This window comes from Diabrotica virgifera, chromosome 8 (genome assembly GCF_917563875.1).
Source record: "Diabrotica virgifera virgifera chromosome 8, PGI_DIABVI_V3a".
NCBI classification, from domain to species: domain Eukaryota; kingdom Metazoa; phylum Arthropoda; class Insecta; order Coleoptera; family Chrysomelidae; genus Diabrotica; species Diabrotica virgifera.
This window is the reverse complement of record NC_065450.1, coordinates 195,809,503-195,820,958: the sequence shown is the minus strand read 5'-3', so window position 1 is coordinate 195,820,958 and position 11,456 is coordinate 195,809,503.

Genomic DNA, 11,456 nt, shown 5'->3' with positions numbered 1-11,456 from the left:
GTAATACTATTTTTTTTTCTTTCTTGGAGTTGACCTCATTGAATCTCATATGGGGCGAAGTGAATTGCGCATTAAAACAATGGATGTAATAAAACGCATCCTTTACCATTTTCTGGATATGGCTGTCACAAATGCGTTCATTTTGTATCAGATCATATAATGAAGATGCTGCGAAAACAGATTTCAAAAGAGAAGGAGCTTCACAAGAAAAAACATGAGACTATTCCAATTTCGTGTAAAAATTGCTCAAGCTCTGTGCTCTTCTGTTCAGAAAAGACCCATTGGTCGACATTCAAATTCACCGCTCACTACTAATAGTACTAAAGCTGGTATAAAGGCAGCGCATCCTGTTGAAGACGTATGTTACGATGGAGTAGATCATGTTCCTGAATGGATTCCAGGTAGTAAAAAGGCTTACAAATACTGCAAGAAATCAGAAACACACACTTTCTGCCTGAAATGTCAACTACATTTATGTCATTCCGGTGCCAAGAATTGTTGGAAAGACTACTACGTCCGTCGTTAATGTATTTCTTTCTAATTTCTCTAATTTAAGTTTATATTAATAACAATTTAAATGTTTTTATAAGCAATAAAAAAGCACTAGTTAATTTTTTCCTGTAGAACGATATACCGGCCGTACATTCTTCTTTTTCACTTTGTGGCTGAGTCAATAACGATATCAAAAAATTAACTTTCCATTCGTGTTTCACGAATGGAAAATTGCTCCGAACCAAAATTTTCAGATAGTTGAACCCCCTATTTCTATTTTGCCGATTAAAGGGTTAAGAGTGTGGCTCATTAGGCTAATTAATTTGAGCATTTGTGTTTTTAGGTAGGTATTGCGACAAAAATGGAGTTGAGCCAGTCTGTGGGAATTACTCCAGTGTTATATGTTGCATTAAAAAGTTTTACTACTACTTTTATGTTATTAAACGCTTTTATTTAGTTCAATAGATTGCGTCAAATCTTTGGATGTTAATTTGACTACCTTTTATTCCATGCAAATGAATGAAAATTTGCAGACATATGCATTCGCGGTGACAATACACGAATAGACAACAAAAAATTTTTGTTTATGTTTATTAATTGTTTAAATAAAAAAAAAACGATTTTAATGGAAAAAGGCCTAAATTCACTTGTTTTTTACAATGCAGAAACTTGAAACTTTTACGGATTGTAGCTAATGAGATCACCTATACATAATTTCAATTTTTACGTTAATTGTTTACGTTATGCGTCATAAATAAACAATAATGTTTTAAATTTTGAACACTCATACAGTAGAAAAAATGAAAGAATACCCATGAACGAACATATAAAACACGCTGTATTTTCCTGTCGCCGTGTCACACAAAAAATTGTCCAGCGCAAGTACATGTAAGAATTATTATTACATGTACTTGCGTTGGACAATTTTCTTTGTGACACGGTGACAGGAAAATACAGCGTGTTTTATATGTTCGTTCATGGGTATTCTTTCATTTTTCCTACTGTATATTTGTTTGTACAGTACGATGCAAATAAAAGGAATAAATTCGTTTTTTCGTAAAAAGGCGACTTTAAGGAAAAATCCCGAAAGAGGTCGATTTTTATTTTTAAATTACGATATTTTGGCATATATGTCATACTAGTGACGTCATCCATCTGGGCGTGATGACGTAATCGATGATTTCTTTAAATGAGAATAGGGGATATGCGATAGCTCATTTGAAAGATCATTTCAATTCTTTATTCAGTAATATAAAAATTTATATAAATAGTTGTACAGGGTGTCCAAAAATAATTTTTTAATTAAATTATTTGACAAAAAAGAAGAATGTATGTAATTTATTATTAAACACTTTTCTCTAGTTCAATCGTTTGTGTCAAATATTTAGACGTTAATTTGACTGCCTTTTCTTCAATGAAAATGAATGAAAATTTGCAGACATATGCATTCGCAGGAACAATACACGAATAGTCAATAAAAAAATGTTATGTTTAAATAAAAAATTGTTTAAATAAAAAACACGATTTTAATGGAAAATGCTTAAATTCCCTTGTTTTTTACAATGAAGAAACTTGAAAGTTTTAGAGATTGTAGCTAGTTATACGAACTATACATAATTTCGCTTTTTACGTTAATTGTTTACATTATGCTTCATAAATAAACAATAGAGATTAAATTTTTTTGCCGATTCCGACTAATTTTCATGTTTGTTAATCATGTTATGTTTTATACATATATTTTAATAAACATGATATATTTTAATGTTTGAAAACTGTTAAGGCCGCGTCTCACCATCAAATATGTTGATCAAACAGTTTGAGCAAACTCGGGAAGTACGTCAAAGTGACGTCACAATTGCAGTTTTTTTGAAATTCTAAAAATCTGTGCTCTCACTATCAGTCTAGTTTGATCAAATTTTTTGTATTGAGTTGTCTAACTTGTTTGTACTTTATTTAAAATTAAAATGTTTCATTATTATCCACAATGAACACTCAGGATGTGACGTCACTAACTGTCACTTTCAGTTTGCTCAAACCAGTTTGATCAAATTATTTGATGGTGGGACGCGGCCTTTAGACTAAAAAGTAAAAAATAAAAAAATATAAAAAAAATTTTTTAGGAAACGCTTTTATTTAGTTACGAGTGACTAAAATTAAAAATATTATAAAAAAAATCAACTAAAAAGCAAAAAATAAAAAAAATTCAAACACATTCGTTAAAGAAAAGCGTGGGGCGCATCTTCATCGAATAAACGGTTTCCGCCCCACGCTTTTCTTTGACGAATGTGTTTGAATTTTTTTTATTTTTTGCTTTTTAGTTGATTTTTTTTATAATATTTTTAATTTTAGTCACTCGTAACTAAATAAAAGCGTTTCCTAAAAAATTTTTTTTTACATTTTTTTATTTTCATCTATTAGCTTTAGCAACACAGAAAGAGGACAGACAAAATACGAAACGAAACAATCAGACAATATAACTAGAACCAATCAATGAAAAATAGTAGAGGGACAACTTAGATCGTCCGGGCATGTGTGTAGAATGTCGAACGAGAGACTAACAAAACGAGTTTTCGAAACGAGAGTGCAGGGGAAAAACAAAAGTGGAAGACCAAGAGCTATGTGGGTAGATGAAATGAGGAAAGAATTCGAGAATAAAGGATTGACATTGAAAAGTGCAAGAAACCTAAAGCAAGATCGGAAAGCATGGAGACTACAATTCCAAACTCAACTCCACCAGCCTTACACCTAAAAGTAGAAAGGCTTAGGACTAAGTAAGTAAGTAAGCTTTCAAACACACAAACTTTCCTAATTTTAGCATTTTTTATGGCGTGTTCTACCTCTGATTTCATAATTTATGGGCCATCATAATAACTTTATGGACGAGTGCTGCAGTTGTTTAAAAAATAATCGCTGTTCGGGATAAACTAATTGAACAACAAACTATTTGATCTGATCTAGTTGAGATTTAGTACACTCATTAGTTGTTGTCATAATTTCAAATAGTTTTATTGCATGCAAATAACAAAGTTATTAACAATTATGATGTGCGTGCTATCCAAGTCATCTGTTTAAAATAAAAATGATTGAAGACGATAATTGCAAACATTGCGGAAAACTGGGTGATCTTGATAATATATTTTTTTAATGCACTAAGTTTCAACAGCATTCAAACTTCATCTATAAAAAATTAATCAAATTTAATATGTAGGTATGCACCATTCAATGTACTGATGGGTCCCTAGACGAGGAGTAAGTGACCTCTTATCGTATTTTCTTCTATTAGTTATCCCTTAATTTTGTATTAGGGATAGGATTTTGTATTTGTTTGACTGAAGAATCCATTGCAACTGGCTGAATGACTAATGCCTATGCCATTAAAAAAAAACAATTAAGATTGTTAAAAAAACCAAGGTCATGGCAGAAATGGAGTAGGTATTATTTTGGACAACGAGTGGAAGGATCATCTTGTAAGGGTAACCAAAAGAAGTGATAATATAATGAGTGTCCAACTCTAACTGAATGCAGGCAATGCTAACGTGAACATCATATGTGCCTAGCCTACGCCCCATAGGTAGGATGTGAGGAACAGGAAAAGGAAGAATTTTAGAGTGCTCTGGATTATGAGATGCTTGAGATTACTTTAGACGAAAAGTGTTTTATCGGAGACGAATATTTGAATGGTCACATTGGCAGAGAAAGAGCGGGTATAGGATGAGTTCTAGGAGAGGAAGCGGTTGACATTTTGTTGCAAATGATAAGTATGATATATTATGAGGAAAAAAGGATACCCAATGCATGGAGAGAGAGTGTGATGGTATCATTGTACAGAGATACAGGGGACATTTATTACTTTAAGAATATATAGTCTGGGCAGATTATCTGAGAATAGGCCATTTTTGGGAAAAGTTATTTACCAGCAATTTTATTGCTGGAATCGAATCTTACGATTATACAGTGAGCACGTAAAGGTTGGAATAAATTCATTTTCTCGAGAATGGACGATTTTGGAAAGAAATCCCAAAACAGGTCAATTTTTATTTTTAAATTGCGACGTTTTGACATATGTGCCATACTAGTGACGTCACCCATCTGGGCGTGATGACGTCATCTATAATTTTTTTAAATGAGAATAGGGGTCGTGTGATAGCTTATTTGAAAGGTAATTTAATTCTCTATTCAGTAATATAAACATTAACATAATTATTTATACAGCGTGTCCAAAAAAAATTATTTAAGTTAAATTTATTGACATAAAAAGAAGAATGTGTGTAATTTATTTATCTCAAAATACATTTTACTGCTATCAGAAAACAGAAAATAAAGTTTATTTAACAAATAAATATCGTTTTAGCATTTTAGCCGCCCACTCACCTTCCTCTTTTTGAACATTTAATTTTTTTACATTTGAACATTTGATCTAAGGGAAAAGCAATGATTATTTTTTAAATAAACATTTTTTCTGTGTTCTAAGAACCTTAAAATGTATTTTGGACTAAATAAAAATTACATGCATTCTTCTTTTTATGTCAATAAAATTAATTTAAAAATTTTTTTTTAGACACCCTGTGTAAATAGTTATGTAAATGTTTATATTACTGAATAGAGAATTAAATTACCTTTCAAATGAACTATCACACGACCCCTATTCCTATTTAAAAAAATGATCGATGACGTCATCACGCCCAGATGGGTGACGTCACTAGTATGACATATATGCCAAAAAGTCGTAATTTAAAAATAAAAATTGACCTGTTTCGGGATTTTTTTCCCAAATCGTCCATTCTCGAGAAAATGAATTTATTCCAACATTTACGTGCTCACTGTATATGTTAATAATATAGGTATACAAAATCCGCAGATAGTGTTTTACATTTTTTATAAACAAAATAGCGCCCGAAAATCGTGTTTTGTTCAATTTTTGCTCTATTCGCGGTGTGCAAGTACTTGGAAGGGGAAACGAGAAACGACCGTGCTCGAGTCGCGGAGAAATATTGCAACTATCTTAAATACACAATTACGAATCCACAATACGAATTGAAATTGTCAAATTGACGTATATTTCATACCTTCTGTCATTGAAGCAGAAAAATTATATATTGCTCCACAATATTGATATGATACCTATGCAATTATTATATAAAGGTAAATTTAATTAATTGCATTTTGCTTGCAGTACTGCATTTTAATAACTAATTTTATTTACTACATACAATTGTTTTCGTTTGCATAACATAACCTGCATCTTATTTTTTCTTCTTATTATTTTTTTGGACTATGGCCTTGACAATTATCCAATAACCAGGACTAATATAATTGGCCAATATAATTAACAGTGCGAATAAAAGTACAGAGCGTAGAAATAGGGGTCGCTTTGCCGAACTTGCACGGTCCCAATAACTCCAAAGATTTTAACTTTACACTAAAAGCACTCAAATAAAAATTCACCGTAATTAAAATCTCCATAGAGAATTGTTTTTCCCGATTTACTTCAACGAAAATTTTCCCAGGAAAATGCGGGTTTTTCCAACAAATTCTTTAATGTTCAACTAAAATTTTAGACAAGTAATTGCTTATCAATAATTAAATAACTTAGTGATATAAAAGCAATTTTTGTATAGATTATAATTACAGAAGCCGATCGAAATTGAATGAACAGTTTAGCAACAATTGAATTGTTAATTAAAAATTCACGGTCGCTATCATAACCACAATAATTAAGATATATAAGAATAACTATGATTTTTGTATAAAAAGACACTGTACCTATCTAATGTACTTTACAGAATTGAAATTGGACTATTTAAACGGCCTCAGGAATATTTTAAAATTATAAACAATTTTTTGGCTTATAAACAAATAGAATATCTCGGAAAATATTAAATTAAATTAAATTATGAAAACAGAATTGGAAAAAAAGCGGTAGGATGCTTCTTTTAAAAGAAGAAAAGTTTAATTGTGATAAGTGGTTCCTGAGATACAATCAGTCAAATTTGACCGGCATTTACGGCAAAGATATAAACAATAGGATCATAATTTTCGAACCATCACCTTTGTATTTTTATCCTCTTTTTCCATATCAATTTTTATATCTTTAAAATACTCATAACATATATTATTATAATAAAAACTATCGATATTCCGAGTGAAAATAGCCAAAAATAACAAAATTCCAATCAAAAATTAGGTTGGAGAAAATGTAATCTATAATAAATATAATAAGCGAGTCTTCTACAGCTGTCGCCGCTTCTCGCATCCTAATCTCCAGCGATTTCTGTCGAAGCAATCTTCAGTTTTTAAGTCTCTGGCGGTCATTGCATCTTCGACATCTTCTCTCCAGGATCATCTTGGTCTACCTCGTTTTCTTCTTGTGGGTGGAGTCCATTTTTCTATTTTTTTCGGCCATCTATTTTCAGGCATTCTCTGAAGGTGTCCATACCAGTTAAGTCTTTTTGGCTTCGATCGTGTCTATTATATCTAGATCGATTTCCATTTGTCTCCTAATATCTTCGTTTCTCACCCTATCAAGTCTAGTGAGTCGGCAACATCGTCTCCAATAGTTCATTTCCATCGCCTTGATTTTTGACTTGTTTCTTTGGTTGATTTCCCAGAGTTCAGCGCCGTACAACCCAATACTTTCTATTATTGTTTTATACATTCTTCTTTTATTTTCTTTTGTTATTTTATTACTCCACAATAGTCCGTGTAGCTGTCTGGTGGCTGATCTTGCTTGGCCAATCCTGGAATGTATTTCGTCGTTACTCCCTGCTTTTGAAGATATTTGGACTCCTAAGTATTTGAAGACTTTTGTTGGATTTATAGTTCCCATTTCAATTTGTAGGCGTTCAGGTGTTTCTCCTACAACTAAGTACTCGGTTTTTTGTATATTAATTGTAAGGCCCCACTTAGTGTACTCCTCTTCCAGTTTTCTGAGCATATAGTCTATATCACTCTCGTCTTCAGCTAGAATGGCTTGGTCGTCAGCGAAGTGTATTGTTCTATCGTCATCGATTGGGATGCCCATATTGCAGAACTTTCTTCTCCACAGTGAGAGTGCCTCATTTAAATATATTTTAAAGAATGTAGGTGCTATGCAGCAGCCTTGCTTTAGGCCCTTACTAATAGGAATTTCTCTCGTTAATTTGTTTCTAGTTTTAATGTTTACCGTCATATTTTTGTAAAGCTGTTGTACTGCTTGTATATTTTTTTGCTTATTCCTTGTTTTTCCATTGCTATCCAGAGCATTGAAAGGGTACACTATCGTATACCTTTGTCAGATCAATAAAAACTATATGGGTGGAAAGGTTGTGGGCTAATATTTTCTCAATAACTTGCTTTAGAGAAAATATGCTGTCCATACAGGATCTGCCTGCACGAAAGCCATTTTGTTCTTCTACATCTGTCATCTCTTTTTCAATTTTATTTTTTATTATTTTTCCATAGAGTCTTGAGAGTGAGTTTATGACACCAAGCCCCCTGTAGTTTGAACAATTTTTTCTATCTCCTTTTTTGTATATATTGTTAATGTGTGCTTTTGTCCACTCATGTGGTAAATCATGACCTTTATAGAATAAGGTGAAAACATACGCAAGTAATTCTCGTAATACTGTGGGCTGTGTTTTAGTAATTCGTTCGGTATTCCTTGTGGTCCGCATGACTTTCGATTTTTTAGAGTTCGTATTGCATTCTCGACTTCCTGTACTGTTATTTCATCGTCTTCATCGTATTCTACTTCATATGTTGTTGTACTGATGTTCGTGAATTGCGGTCTTGTTTCAGTCAAAAGTTGCGAGTAATGTTCGATCCAAGATCTTTCTTCTATTAAATCTATTCTACTAGTCTCTTTTCTGTTTGTTCTCAGATTTTTTATCGTTTTCCATGCTTCTCTTGATCTTGTTGACCCTATATATTTGTTGAGCTCTTCGCATTTACTTTCCCAGGAATTATTTTTTGCTTTCGTTACTAGATTTTTTACTTCTCTGTTTGATCTTGCATACGTTCGTCTATCATCTGGGTCATTTTTTTGCAGCCATTTTTGATACGCTTGTTTCTTGTTATTTACTGCATTAGCAATGTCATTTGTCCACCACAATGGAGTATTCTTTTTTGTTCCTTTCCACTGTGCCGAGCGCTTCATCTTCAAAATGTAATCTCAAAGTTCAAAATCGGTATGTTAAAAAAATGCATTTTCTCGGTTTCCTAGGAAGCAATTTTCTTCATTCTTTAATTTTTTGTTCCCAAGTAACTCGAGTAGAGCCATCTAACTAACTCATTCTAACTAAGGTCATGGCAGCTGAATTTTACGACAGCTTGTCAAGCTTGCTCAATGCGACATTTTACTTCCCTGTCTGATGTTCAGTCTTCAAAAAGCCACGTTCGCAGGTATTTAAATTTTCTCACTCTTTCAATGGACTTGGTATTCAGTGTTATGGTGGAGTTTTCAAGTGCATCCAAGTTTCTGGAGATGATCATGAATTTGGTCTTTTTGGTATTAATCTCTAATCTCATTCGCTTACTGTATCCTCCGATTACAGTGACAAGTTGTTGAAGATCGACTATGTTGTCACAAATTAAGACACCATCATGTTGTTGATCAATACTCCATTCACTTTGATTCCCATCTCTGCATCTTCCAAAGACTTTTGAAATATGGCTTCCGAGTAAATGTTAAATAAAAGAGGGGAAAGCATACATCCCGTCGAACACCCCTTCTTATATGTATGGGTTTGGATATAGAATTGTCTATATTTATTTGTGCCGTTTAATACCAGTACAAGTTTTTAATGCATCTTATGTCTTTTTGGTCTATATCAAGTTTCTTGAGGATCTGCATTAATTTGTGGTGTTGGACACGATCAAACGCTTTTCGTAATTTAAAAAGCATAGGAACACGTCCTTCCTCTGATCGTAACAATTTTGGACAAGTACCTGTGTTGCTAGGGTCTAGGAAAGTTGGTCGAGAACACTTCGTCGACAGAAAATTAGTCGACAACATTTGGTCGACAAACAGTTGGTCGAAAGCACAATGCATCGAATGTACATGTGGTCGTCGACGAACATGTGTTCGAATGGATTTTTCGTCGACAACCTGTTATTTATGTTTAGGATAAAGGGATTAATGGTGACAAAGGACGGATTATTGGTTTTTAGTTTGTTAACTGGAATATTGTATTATACATATACTCTGGGCTAATTAGCAAAATACAAGGAAAAGTTATTTACCAGCAATTTTATTGCTGGAATCGAATCTTATTATTGTATGTATTAATAATATAGATATGCAAAGTCCGCAGATAGTGTGCTACTTTTTTTATAAACAAAATGGCGCCCGAAAATCGTGTTTTTTCAATTTTTGCTCTATAACTCCAAAGATTTTAACTTTAGACCAAAAACAACCAAATAAAAATTCACCGCAATTAAATTCTGCATAGAAACGTGTTTTTTTTTCGATTTACTTCGACGAAAACTTTCCCCGGAAAAAGCGGGTTTTTCCAACAAAATCTTTAATTTTCAACTAAACTTTTAGATAAGTAGTTGTTAATTAATAATTAAATAACTTGGTAACGTAAAAGCCCTTTCCGTATATATTATAATTACAGAAGACTATGGAAATTGAATAAAAAGTTTAGCAACAATTAAAATGTTAATTAAAAATTTACGGTCGTTATAATAACGACAATAATTATGATGCATAAGAATAACTATGATTTTTTCATAAAAAGACACTATACCTATCTAATGTACTTTACAGAATTGAAATTGGACTATTTAAGCGGCCTCAGGAATATTTTAAAATTATAAACAATTTTTTGGCTTATAAACAAATAGAATATCTCGGGAAATATTAAACTAAATTAAATTGTGAAAACGGTATTCGAAAGGCAGTGGCAGGACGCTTCTTTTAAAAGAAAAAATGTTTAATTATGACGAGTGGTTCCTGAGATACAATCGGTCAAAGTTGACCAGAATTTACGGCAAAGATATAAACAGTAGGACCATAATTTTCAAATCTTCACCTTTTTATTTTTGTCCTCTTTCTCCACACCAATTTTCATATCTTTAAAATTCTCATAACATATATTATTATAATAAAAACTCTCGATAATACGTGTGAAAATTGCCAAAAATAGCAAAATTCCAATCAAAAATTAGGTTGGAGAAAATGTAACCCTCAAAGTTCAAAATCGGTATACGTTAACAAAATGCATTTTCTCGGCTTCCCATGGAGCAATTTCCTTCATTCTTTTTTTGTTCCCTAATAACTCGAGTAGAGCCATCGAACTAACGCATTATTAAAGGCCAAACTTGCTTTTGTTTTGTTATAATAGATTAATTTATTTATAAGAACAGAAAATTACATATTTTTGCCAGTTGTAGGCTTTTTTTTAGATAAACTTACTACAAGTGTACCTTTTAAAGTTAAAAACATAAATATTCTCATTTGAAAGCTGTATAATTATTTAAACAATTTTTATTTAAACAAATTAAAATATTGTATTATAATAAATAAATTAACTTATTATAACAAAAAAAAGCAAGTTTGACATTTAATAATGCGTTAGTTCGATGGCTCTACTCGAGTTACTTGGGAACAAAAAAAGAATGAAGGAAATTGCTCCATGGGAAGCCGAGAAAATGCATTTTTTTTAACGTATACCGATTTTGAACTTTGAGGGTTACATCTTCTCCAACCTAATTTTTGATTGGAATTTTGCTATTTTTGGCAATTTTCACGCGTATTATCGATAGTTTTTATTATAATAATATATGTTATGAGGATTTTAAAGATATGAAAATTGGTGTGGAGAAAGAGGACAAAAATAAAAAGGTGATGGTTTGAAAATTATGATCCTATTGTTTATATCTTTGCCGTAAATTTCGGTCAACTTTGACCGGTTGTGTCTCAGTAACCACTCGTCATAATTAAACTTTTTTTTTCGACCACCGTTTTCATAATTTAATTTAGT